Source organism: Felis catus, chromosome B4 (assembly GCF_018350175.1).
Source record: "Felis catus isolate Fca126 chromosome B4, F.catus_Fca126_mat1.0, whole genome shotgun sequence".
Lineage (NCBI taxonomy): Eukaryota > Metazoa > Chordata > Mammalia > Carnivora > Felidae > Felis > Felis catus.
The window spans coordinates 109,519,267-109,531,894 of record NC_058374.1 but is presented as its reverse complement, the minus strand read 5'-3'; the positions used below and the strand labels follow the sequence as shown (position 1 = coordinate 109,531,894).

Genomic DNA, 12,628 nt, shown 5'->3' with positions numbered 1-12,628 from the left:
TCAACACAGAGCCTGACGTGGGGCTCAAACTCATTTTCCAAAATCTGTTTAATTTAACATCAGGGTCATCACAAATAAATTTCTGGTTGAAGTCTTATGTGAATTTTTTGAAAATTATAAATTTTTGAAATTTCATCTTCTATTTAGATTGATAAAATATCTCACAGTTGATAGCAGTGATACATTATGTATATATGATGGCTAATTCCAAATATATTGCTGACCCCCTTAATTTGTGTTTGTGTGCGTGTGTGTGTGTGTGTGTGTACATATACAAAAATATAGAGATTGAAGTTGACATACATTGTTATATTAGTTTCAAGCGTAAAGCATATTATATATAAGTCTATATATTACACAGTGCTCACCCTGGTGAGTACATTTACCATGTGTCGCCATACAAAGTTATTACAATGTTTTTAACTATATTCCCTATGCTGGAACTTTTCAACTTCTGACTTACTTACTTTATAACTGGAAATTTGTTTTAATCCCCATAACCTAATTTGCTCATCCCTCCAACCCAACTTCTCTGGCAGCCACAAGTTTGTCCTCTATATTTATGAGTCTGTTTCTGTTTGTCTGCTTGCTTTGTTTTTTTAGGCTCCACATATAAGGAACACATGAAATCATACACATGAAATCATATGGTACTTGTCTTTCTCTGTTGGATTTATTTCACTTAGTATAATACTCTTCTGTACCCATTCATCTATCATTGGACCCTCAGGTTGCTTCCATATTGACTATTGTAAATAATGCTGCAATAAACATAGGGGTGCATATATCTTTTTTCAAATGGGTGTTTTTTTTCTTTTTTGGGTAAATACTCAGAAGTGTAATTACTGGATCATATGGCATTTCTATTTTTAATTTTTTGAGGAACCTCCATACTGTTTTCCATAGTGACCACACCAATTTACATTTCTACCAACTGTGCATAAGGGTTCCCTTTTCTCCACATCCTCATCAACACTTGTCATTTCTTGTTTTTTTTGATACTAGCCATTCTGTGTGGTATGAGGTAATATCTCATGGTGATTTAGACTTGACATTTCTCTAGTGATTAGTGACATTGAGCATCTTGTCATGTGTCTGTTTGCCATCTGTATGTGTTCTTTGGAAAAATTTCTATTCAGGTTCTCTGCCCATTTTTAAATTGAATTTTGGGTTTTTTGGTGTTGAGTTGTATAAGTTCTTTATATATTTTGGTTATTAACCCCTTATTGGAAATATCATATGTAAATATTTTCTCCAATCCAGCAAGTTGCTTTTTCATTTTGCTGATTGTTCCCTTCACTATGCAAAACCTTTTTTATTTTGATGTAGCCCCAATAGTTTATTTTTGCTTTTGTTTCCCTTGCCTGAGGAAATGTATCCAGAAAAATTGCTAAGGCTGATGTCCAAGAGATTACTGTCTGTTTTCTTTCAGGATATTTACAGTCTCTGATCTTACATGTAGGTCATTTATCCACTTTTAGCTTATTTTTTGTATATGGTCTACATCATTTTGTATGTAGGTGTCCGGTTTTCCCAATACCATGTACTGAAGAGACTTTATTTTCCTTATCATATATTCATGGCTTCTTTGTTGTAGATTAATTGATGATACATTATTTTGAATAGTTTTTAAAAAGTTCCATGAAAATAAGATCCACCAAAATTTGTATTCATAACAAGAAACACACAAGTTTATCTTCAATGCTGATGTTTTAAATTGCATTTGGAACAATCATATAAAGTCAAATATTTATTTCACCATTGAAAGATTAACTTCAAAAAGCTTTATTGCAATAAATTGGTTGAGAACTCAATTTTTTCTTGAATTAACTTTACTGATTTTCTATTTGAAACATTTAACAACAATGATGTAAAACTACTTTCTAAGTTCTGTTAATGAAGCCTACTCATGAATAATTACTAATTCACTTTTCATATGTGTATAGAAAATTATAAATGGACACTATTAATTGAGAATATTCTAATTATGACCCCAATTCATTGCTTACTAAATGCTCAGATACATAAGGATTTAATGTTTACATGATTTCTGTGTTCAGGCCTGCAAATTTTGAGATATCATAAAATTTAAAACTGTGGATTAAAGGCCACTTAAAAGGCAGTAAGTGAGGTTCCTTTTTATTTGTTTTTTTCTGAATGCCAACTGGTGAGAATTACTTGGAAAAACCTAGTGGCTGAAAGCCTACTTACCTACCTATTGAAAATGTCCAACCCGTAAGAAAATGTCAAAAATATTGACAGAATTTTGTTTTCTTTTTCTTTTATAAATGTTGGAGGGTAGAGCTTAATGCTAAAAGAATCATTTCACACTTTTTTTCCAGGCTATATCTAAAATCTTAAATACATTCTTCCTGGAAGATAGACTCTAAGAAACACTTCCTTATTTAGTTTCACAGACTGTCACAGACTGTCATCTAATCATCTTCATATCTTTCTCTGAAAAAGAAAAGACACTAATTCTTGAAACAACCTGAAATCCATAATGCATTTCAATGCTTTAAGATTTAGGTCAACTTTGATTTCTGAATGGCAGTCTTATTTTGTTTTTCTTTTCTTACTCCCTGTTGGGTTATCAATTCATGGTTTTTACTTTTGTGTTAATTTTAAGTGAAGTGTGCAATTATGTCTGAAATATTTTGTATTAAAGCTCTAGAAAATATTTCATTTTGTTGCATCCTTTAAGTAGAAATGAATATCTATCTCTCTGCACCGTGCCTGGGTCAGTGCCTGTCAGTCATTTTATTTGCCTGCCCAATTTGGAGTTGTAGACTAAATTTGACTTTTCTTACAGCTTTTATTTTCTCAGACCTGCTACATCTACCACTTGCATAAAGTTTCTTTTTGGTGCACATCATTGTTCCTTCTCCTTATCTATATATGTCATTGGGAATTAGAGTAGTTGATTGTTACATCTTATCTAGACAGAAAGAAAAAGAGTGAGAAAGAAAGTGGGAGGAAAGGAAATGAGAGGAAAGGAAATGAAGGGAAGGGAAGGGAAGGGAAGGGAAGGGAAGGGCAGGGAAGGGAAATAAAAGAAGAAAGGAAGGGAAATAAATGTGTAAATATGTATTTTGAAATACTTTAATGTGAAGAGATGGCACCTGGATAGTATGAAGACTCTTCATGTGTGCTAATAAGATAAAAAAAAAGTAAGTAGGTAATTACCTTTCCTTTATCCATTATTTTCCCATTATTCTAAATCCTCATTGATACATTACTATACTGTATATGGGCCCATAAATCTTATATTTTAAAATGAAATTGTATATACCAATGAAGACCTCAAAGAGTGAGGTGAATGTGAAGTTTTATCTGCTATGAATATCATACAATTGATAGATCTTTAATCATGTCTGTCCCCACCCCCCACTTTTTTTTTTGACAGTTAGTTTGTAATGCTAGACATCCAGTTGGATTTGACATGGTCTTAGGCATGCTACATAATCCTGATTCTTGAGAAGGATCACATTGAATCTTACTATAAATCCTTGTTGATCATTAATTTCATTTTTCTTATTATTGCTTTTATTATTGGCAGAAATAAATTTAGAATTTCATTAGGAACTTCTGATCTCATTCATCTCTGCATGCCTAGAACAATGTTAACATTCATTGGAAGGTTGACAAATGTTCAAAGATGGTATAGTGAATAAATTAAAAGAGAAAAATTGAATACAAATAATTAATTTATTTTGCCTTTATTATAATATACTGTTTATGCTCCTTATTTAAATATACTTTATTTATTATGATCCATAGAAACTCTTAATTTTTAAAAACAATGTTTTATGTAAAATCAGAAAAGAAGTGGATGATTTCAGTTCAAGGAAATAGTTATACTATCTGGAATTAGTAGTAATTCTGTTTTTCTAATGTACAGAAACTTCCTGCTGAAGGCATTCCATCTTTTTTTGTTTGTTTTTATCTTACCATTAAAAGAGAGATATTTTAAAACATATTTGGCTCAAGCACTATCAGATTTAGGGAGAGACAGAGAAAGAGAGAGAAGGAAATTATGGGGTAGGATGTAGAATTTTCACAGGAGTCTAGTTGACCATACTTGGAATATGAATAGGGACCAAGAAAGGTTCTGATATTTGGCAGTACTTACTAGGGTTTTTCACATGCGTAGGTTCTTTCAAAGGAACCATCTGGCCCAATGCTGGCTGTGCTGAGTAGAATCTGAGACCATGGTTAGTGTTGCATTAAATCTGACAACCAAAAGTTGCTTCTATTTTTATACTGGTAATTAAGCTACATTGTAGTACTGTTGCATTGATTTACAAAGTTTTGATATTCATATTCCTGTTTTCTGAATGCATCCTTGGACGGTTAATGATAAGATCTCCTGAACTTTCCCTGTGGAAGGCGGTTGAAAAGGGTGGCCAGAATTACTCTACTGAGATCATCCAATAAGGAATCACCTCCAAATGAAAGTGGAAATTGAGAAGAAGTTGAGAGTGGGGTGAGGGGATGGGTTTAAGCCAGCCAAAAATCAGATAGATAAATGCCACAGAAGGCAACTCAGTCTAATTAAACACTGAGTTTGATTTTAGGAGACTTGAGTTATATACCACATTCTGCCACTGACTTGGGTAAATTGCTTGACCTTTCTGAACCTAGATTTTCTCATCTGTGAAAAGAGGAGGGGGTGGAAGATTGAATTAGATGCTATAAAAGGTAAATTCCACTGCTAAAGTGCAGTCTGTTCTATACCACCTTTCCAAGTTTTGCCTGATATTTTCCAAATCTATAATGTCAATAAAAAGAGCTGAAGTCTAAGATTAAATTTATATAGGACAAAGGCACATCAGTGCAACTTTAATTAAAGGTGGGAACTTGCTTGGATGTGCTAATTGAGCAAAAGAATGAATGATTTCTGAGTCCAAGATGCAAGATGTTGTTCCATTTAAATGGAAACATTTTTTAAAGTTCCATCAAGGGCTGTTTATTTTTTATGTTATTTCAAAACGGAAGTCAAAGAATTCTGGACCTGTAAAAAAAAGTTCAAGATACTGACAAGCACTGTATTCTTTGATAGCTACTGTGAACTCTATGGATATTACTATATCACAATTAGCAAACTGTATTCAATATGTTGGTGTATAATTATTTTTTCAGTCCTAGTATAGTGCCTAGTATTTAGAAACTCTCGGTATATATTTCTGGAATAAATGAATATGTGTATTTTAAAAAGTAGGTCAACAAATGGTTAAAATTCTGATTTCAATCACATATTCTGGAGACAGTGCCAGATAATTTTGAAAACATTTGGGTAATAGATTGATATTCAGGTTTCATCTGGATCCTTTCCAGCATGAAATCCTTCAGAATAATTGCTATGAAACTGTTTCTGTTTACACAACCATTAAGCAAAAAATTCATTTAAGAAATATTCAATAAGAATATTATAGGTGATGAGGAAATGAATAGAGTACTGTTCTTTTGCACTATAAATAGCTTAAACTATGTTCAGGATCTAGTCCCTAGAAATTATTCTGAGACTAGGAAACAGATCAAGGGAATCATTGGCAAACCCTGCAATTTCTTACTGAAAAGTTTGTCATTATGGGCAGACCAAGCCAAGAAGCATGAGAGCAGATGGTGAAATGCCAAGTATAAATAAATTCATGTCTCTCTCTAGTATCCTAAGCCTAAGGACTTGGATATGGACCAACACATACTACTGTGGACCCACTGAGGAGCAAAAATTATTCAGCAATCATCACAGTAAGGAATGGAATCCTGGAGAGTAATAGCAACACTTCAGCCATCTCCATTACAAATCCTTCATGGTTTCTAGAAGGCCATTTGGAAGGCAGGGAACCTGCCAACGCACTTATGTAAAGTTAGCTCCAACTTCTGAAGATGCCTCAGGAAGAACCATTCAGAGTATTCCTTTTTTACTTTCTGTTCTTTTGGAATTTCCTACTCATCTGTCCCTGCAGGTTATTTTGAGTATTAAATAAGACAGTTAAATAAGATTACTTTGAAAGATGGAGCCTTCTATTTAAAAATTATTTAGTTTTACTACTTTTATTATCACAAGTTCTTAATTAAATTCCAATTTTTCTTTGAGAAAATGTCCCTAGAAATAATGAAGTTGGTTAGAGTGGCAATATTTGCAGAAACATGGGCTCTTTCCTTCAAAGAAATAGTGGTGTATATAGATAAAACTTCCAAACATTTTTTAGTATATAATAAAACTTAAAATTTAATATTTCACAGGCAAATTAATTATCTTTTAAATTGATTATATTTGGAAAAGGATAACTGTATTATGTGAAATAACTAAGACCCCTGATTCATTGGATTCTATGATAGAGAAATATAAAAGAATCAATCAATTTAAGAGTGAACATAGTAAAATAAACCTACAAGATTCAATAAACAATGATTATATAATGATGTTCACCTCATGGAAATGAGGCTTATCAATGCAAATTAAATAACTTAAAAATAATTTTCCAAATTGGACCTATAATACAATACCTAAATTGAGAGTAACTATGTAAATGGGAGAGTAATAACTTATCCAGTTAGTTTTATTTAAGAAGACAGATACCCCAGGGTTACAGATTTCCCACTAAGCAATTAGTTTAGTGATTTTTAACCACTTAATCAACAAATGATCCATGTTTACTATTTATTGTGTCCTGTGTTTGAGGCATTGATGTGATAACATGAGGGTTGATGTCAAATATGCTTTCAAACATTTGCATATATGTGAGTACATACATAAAGAAACTATATTGTTTTTTGATATTATAGAAAATATGAGGGGTGCCTGGGTGGCTCAGTCGGTTAAGCATCTGACTTTGGCTCAGGTCATGATCTCACGGTTCTTGGGTTCGAGCCCCACATCAGCTCTGTGCTGACAGCTTGGAGCCTGGAGCCTGCTTCTGATTCTGTGTCCCCCTCTCTCTCTGCCTGCGCACACTCTGTCTCTCTCAAAAACAAATAAATGTAAGAAAAGAAATTCAAATATACTGAAAGAAAGAAAATATGAAAGAAGCATTATCAGTAAAATTAAATTAAGATGTTTTCTTTCATTTTGTATAATCTATTACAATTCTTCCTAATTCATTATTTACAATCTTAAATTAGATACTAATTCTAAAGGCTTATTTTGGGATACTATAACAATATTATTTTTCTCTTACCAAACACAAAGCCAAATCTTCTGATAATGAAAATTTTATAAAGTTCTATGCATTATTGTGTGGGGATTGTGCTGAACTGCACGGGTCCCTACTCAACCCATTGTACAGTGCCACACTCATGTAATAACTACTTATTCAATGCCTATCATGTAATAAGCACTGTGCTGAGCATACACAAAGTTAAAACACTGCTCTCAAGAAACTTTCACAGTGGTTGAGGGATAATTAGTTTAATAAAGTAGCATGAAATATACAAAATTAAGCATCGGCATTATGAGGTATATAAGCAAGGCAATTAATCATCCATGGTAGCTCAATCTACTGTTTCATTATTTAAGTAGTATTGTGATCCATCAGTATGTGTGTGTATATATAACAAATATAAAAATAATTTTAAGAGTTGTTGGCAGAAATACTTTTGACTTTAATATGGAAATGATTGTTTCAATCAGTGGTATTTATCCTTGACATATTTTTATTGACATTAAACTTCCTTATTTGAATTGATTATTTATTTTGCACAAGATTTGACGTACTTACCTTAGGAGATGCTAAGGAACTATTATTGAATGGTGTCAACCCAAGTATTGCTGAGTTTCTTTTTCTTTTTTTAGATTTTTAAAAAATATTTATTTATTTTTGAGAGAGAGAGAGCGTGCAATCGGGGAGGGACAGAGAGAGAGGGAGACACAGAATCTCAAGCAGGCTCCAGGCTCTGAGCTGTCAGCACAGAGCCTGATGCGGGGCTCGAACTCACAATCCATTAGGTCATGACCTGAGCTGAAGTCGGACACTTAACCGACTAAGACACTCAGGCGCCCCAGTATTGTTGAGTTTCTTACTAGTCATTTTTCTAAAATAGTTTCATTTCTGAGAAGATAGATTTCTATCAAAATATACTATTTGAAATGTTTTTGGCTAAAACAATCTTTAGTTTAATTGAATGAATACAGGTATATGCCATATAATACAGTCAAAATATGTTCTAAGTTCCTTTAAATTCATAAGATTGGGAAAAGTGATATATAACAATTTTTTCCCAATTTACAAAACAAAAAGAATTAGAGAAATATTTTAATTGGTGGTGCACTTTTTCATATGCTTTCCTAGAATAAAAATGAGGATTCTGTACTTTCTTTTGATTATTTAGACATTTAATCATACATTCTTGTGTATGTGAGTGTGTGTGACATACATATATATCACATTTTTTTGTATGTACTTATTGCTTGATATGTGTATGTGTGTGTGTAAGACAAATTATTAATAAATTATTATACTTCTATCTTACTGAAATGTTAAAATCTTTCTCACTAGTATATTAAAATATGCACATTTTCTTATTTAATTATTTGATCAGCCAAGTTAAATGCCGGACTTAAGTTAGATACAGTACAAAGATGAATGGGAAGCAATCTAGGTCTTCCCTTATCCTCTTGTTTATAATAGTAAATCAGGACATTAGACTGTAATGGCTTTGCAGAGGCTAAAGCATTAACTGCCTGAGTGTTTTGGGGAAAGCGTCATTGATAATTATCTAACTCAGTTCTTAAAATTTGACATATTTTAAATGTATGAAAAATGCATTTAAACTACACACGTTTGCCAGGATCGCCTCAGATCTTTTGCTTTAAAGAAACAGAATTTAACAATAGCGCTTGAAGCCCGCTTGGCAGCTCTGATTCCCTTTCCCTCCTTTCCTCCCCAGAGATAACTACACCAAGGTTATGTGCAATATTTCCACACAGGCTTTAATACGTTAGCTATATACCTATCCACAAACAATATACTTTGAAATATTTATCAGTTCTCTCATATATTGCACATCTCCTTCTGCAATATGCTTTTCATTCAAAATTTTTATATACATTCACATCAATACATGCAGACTGTATTCATTCATCTTAATTGTTGAATTGAAATATGCTACATATCATATTTTCTTTATCTACTTGCCTAGTGATAACATTTCAAGTACCACACCACTGTAAATAGTGGTTCAGTGAACATTCCTTTGCATGTCTCATTAGATGCATATTCAAGCTTTTTACTAAAACATATATTTAGAAGTGGCATGGCTGGTTCCTGTGACATGTGCACCATCAGCTATTCCAGATATTGCCAACTTGCTTTCCAATTTTAGATCGCACTCAGCATAGCCCACATACTTGATATTCATGAAACTTTTGATTACAGGCAATCTGGTAGATTTGGAGTGAAATGGCAGTGTTTTAACTTGCATTTCCTCAATAGTAACGTGGTTGAGCAAATGTTCTTCTGTTTATTGCCAGTCAGGTTTCCTTCTCTGTAAATGATCTGTTCATATGTTTTCAATTATTTATTTTTTTCTGTTATGTTTTTCTATCTACAATTCAAATGCTAATCTACGATGACATATATACATATACATGATCATACATACATATCTTTTTTACACTTTGATTATGGTTTTCTTAGCCATATCAAAGCTTATATATTTTGTATTGTTATCAAATGTATCCAGTTTTTAAAGTTTTCTGAATTTCTATGATTTTAAAACATTTTTTTCTTATCTCACTAGCATAAAGATGTTTTCTTCTAAATTTGTGTTTGTTTTTTTTTTACATTTAACCTTTAACCAGAATATATGCATTTATATATTAAGTATGTAAATGAGTGTGTGTGTGTGTGTGTGTGTGTGTGTGTATGAATACCGAGATGCAAGGATCCTTCATGTGTTTTTGTTTTTCCTCCAACTGGATGGCCAGTTGTCAAAGAATAGTTTCAAAAATAATTCTTACACTCACCTACTGGTTTGAAGTGCCCATTTTATTACATGTCAGATTCCATATGTGCATCCATCTGATTTGAAAACACTAATGCTATTCCTTCTATCTACATTTCTTTTTCTATTCCATTGCAAACATCACTCTATTTTAATTATTATGGATATAAATATTGGTTTTCTTTTCCTCTTTTTTTCCTGAGAGAATATTTTGATTCTCCTAAGATATTTTCCTTGTAAAGAATTTTCCTTATAAATTTCAGCATCATCTTGATGTTTTTATTGGCAATGACTTGTTGAAAATGGATTGAGAAGCAATTGACTCTTTACAATGTTAGGTCTTATATCCACTAATATTGCGTCTTTTTATTTATTGGGTTTTTATATCCTCAATGAAGTTTAATTTTCATATAGAAGCCTTACATATATATTGTTATAGTTATTCTTAGGTACATATGATGAATGAGACATGTTTATCTCTTAGTTATTACTAATGAGTCATGGCAGGTTTTAAGGAATAATATTGTTTGCTATAGTTTTCTCTTATTCTGTTCTGTTTTATATTTTTTAATTTAATTTAATTATTATTATTATTTGCATTTTGTTTCCTCCTTTCCAAATCTTATATAGTCTACAAAATAGTATCCACTAGGGTCTGCATGTCAATATAGAATAGCAACTGTGATGACTGACTTCTTCCTATTCATAATTTTGAAAAATGAACATCAAATTTTAACTTTTTTAGTTTCTTTATCCCTGTGCTATGTGCTAGAAAGTCATTTCAGACTGTGATATTGAACAACCCTAGGGCTTTCTTTATTTATTTCCTTTTCTCAAGGACCACTATCTTGCACTATCTTGTTTAATGCTTGAAAACTATCGTTTCAAATATTGTTTGCTTTCTAGTTTCTAAGATGGATGGCCCAATGTTTTTGTGTTACTTCAACATGGCTTGAAGCAGATATCCAATTTTCAATCCTTAAAATAGTTTATTTGTATTTCTTGCTTTCTTGGGTTGACTAGATCTTTCACTTCAGTGTTAAATAGGATCACTTGTTTAGGGGTATCCTAGTCACATTCCTCATCTTAAAGGAAGATGTTAATGTTCAAAATGGATGATGTTTGCTCTTTCCCATCCTGCAAGATGGTGGGTGAAAAAGCTGAGAAGCAGGATACTAAGGAGAAGAAGCCTGAAGCCAAAAGGGCTGATGCTGGTGGCGAGGTTAAGAAGGATAATTTCAAGGCTAAAGTGCCAAAGGGGAAGCCCCGCTACAGCCAAAACCCTGTCCTAGTCAGAGGAATTGGTAGATAGTCCTGATCAGATATATATTCCAGAAAGGCCAAGTATAAGAGGAAGTATTCAGCAGCTAAATCCAGGGCTCAGAAGAAAAAGGAGAAGGCTCTTAGTTCTGTCACAAAACCAGTTGGTGGTGACAAGAATGGTGGTACTTGAGTGGTTAAACTTTGTAAAATGCCTAGGTATTATCCTACTGAAGACATGCCTTGAAAGCTGTTGAGCCGCTGGAAAAAAAAAACAAAAAACAAACAAACAAACAAACAAACAACCTTTCAGGCAGCCTGTGAGAAAAGCAGGAGCTAGTGTCACTTCTGGAACCATTTTGATCATCCTCACTGGGCACCACAGAAGCAAGAGGGTGGTTTTCCTTAAGCAACTGACCAGTGGCTTGCTACTTATGACTAGACATCTGGCCCTCCATTGAAAATGATAGGGGCAAAGTGAAAATCCCCAAACATCTCATTTATGCTTACTTAAAGAAGAAGAAGAAGCTGTCTAAACCCAGACACCAGGAATATGAGATCTTCAACACAGAGGAAGAGAAGTATGAGATTACATGAAGCACAAGGTTGACCAGAAAGCTGTGGACTCTCAAATTTGGCCAAGAATCAAAGCTGTTTGTCAGCTTCAGGGCCACCTCCACTCTGTTTTTTCTCACAAATGGAGTTTATCCTCCAAATTGGTGTTCCGAATTTTTACAAAGAACCCAATTAAATCACTGATCCATTTAAAAGGAAGAAGAAATGGATGATGTCTGCAGGAGATTTATGGTAGATGCCTTTTATGAAGTTGAGGTGTACCATTTTATTATAATTTGATAAAAGTTTTATAAAAAGTTGTTTATAATGACTTTTAAATTTGATCAAAGGTATTTTTGGCAATTAAAAATTTCTATTTTAACCAAGGTAATAAATTAATTAACATGAATTTTCTAATTTTGAAAAATAAACATCCCTAACCCTGAAATAAATTTGTATACTTGAAATAATGTGCAATGAGAAATGATCTGTTGATCCAGAAAATAATGTAAGTATTTAGGTACATGTATTCATACGCATATGCACACACATACACACACACACACACACACACACACACACACACACACGTATGTTGATCCATTAAATACTCATGTAAATGCTTTTGATATTTCTGACTTTGCTTTTGAGATAATTTTTTTTGGCCAAATTGGGTGTCCTTTGTTAGAAAAAGAGGAAAAGAAGGATTTCTGGAGAATTTTATTTATTTATCTTCCTATTATTTATTGTTCTAAATACCTGAAAGTCTGGGGTTGCCACTGACTGATGAAAACTGAAGATCAAGCAGTTTTAGTGGCAAGGTGATGGAGATTTTGATGTTTATTCTACATAGATTTGGATATTT

The 12,628-nt window shown here is 32.8% G+C and overlaps 1 pseudogene; it reads left to right on the top strand.

Moving 5' to 3' along the window:
- Window positions 1-11,092: 11,092 nt before the first annotated feature.
- On the top strand, window positions 11,093-12,196 carry LOC101099480 (annotated as a pseudogene).
- The last annotated feature ends 432 nt before the right edge of the window (window positions 12,197-12,628 follow it).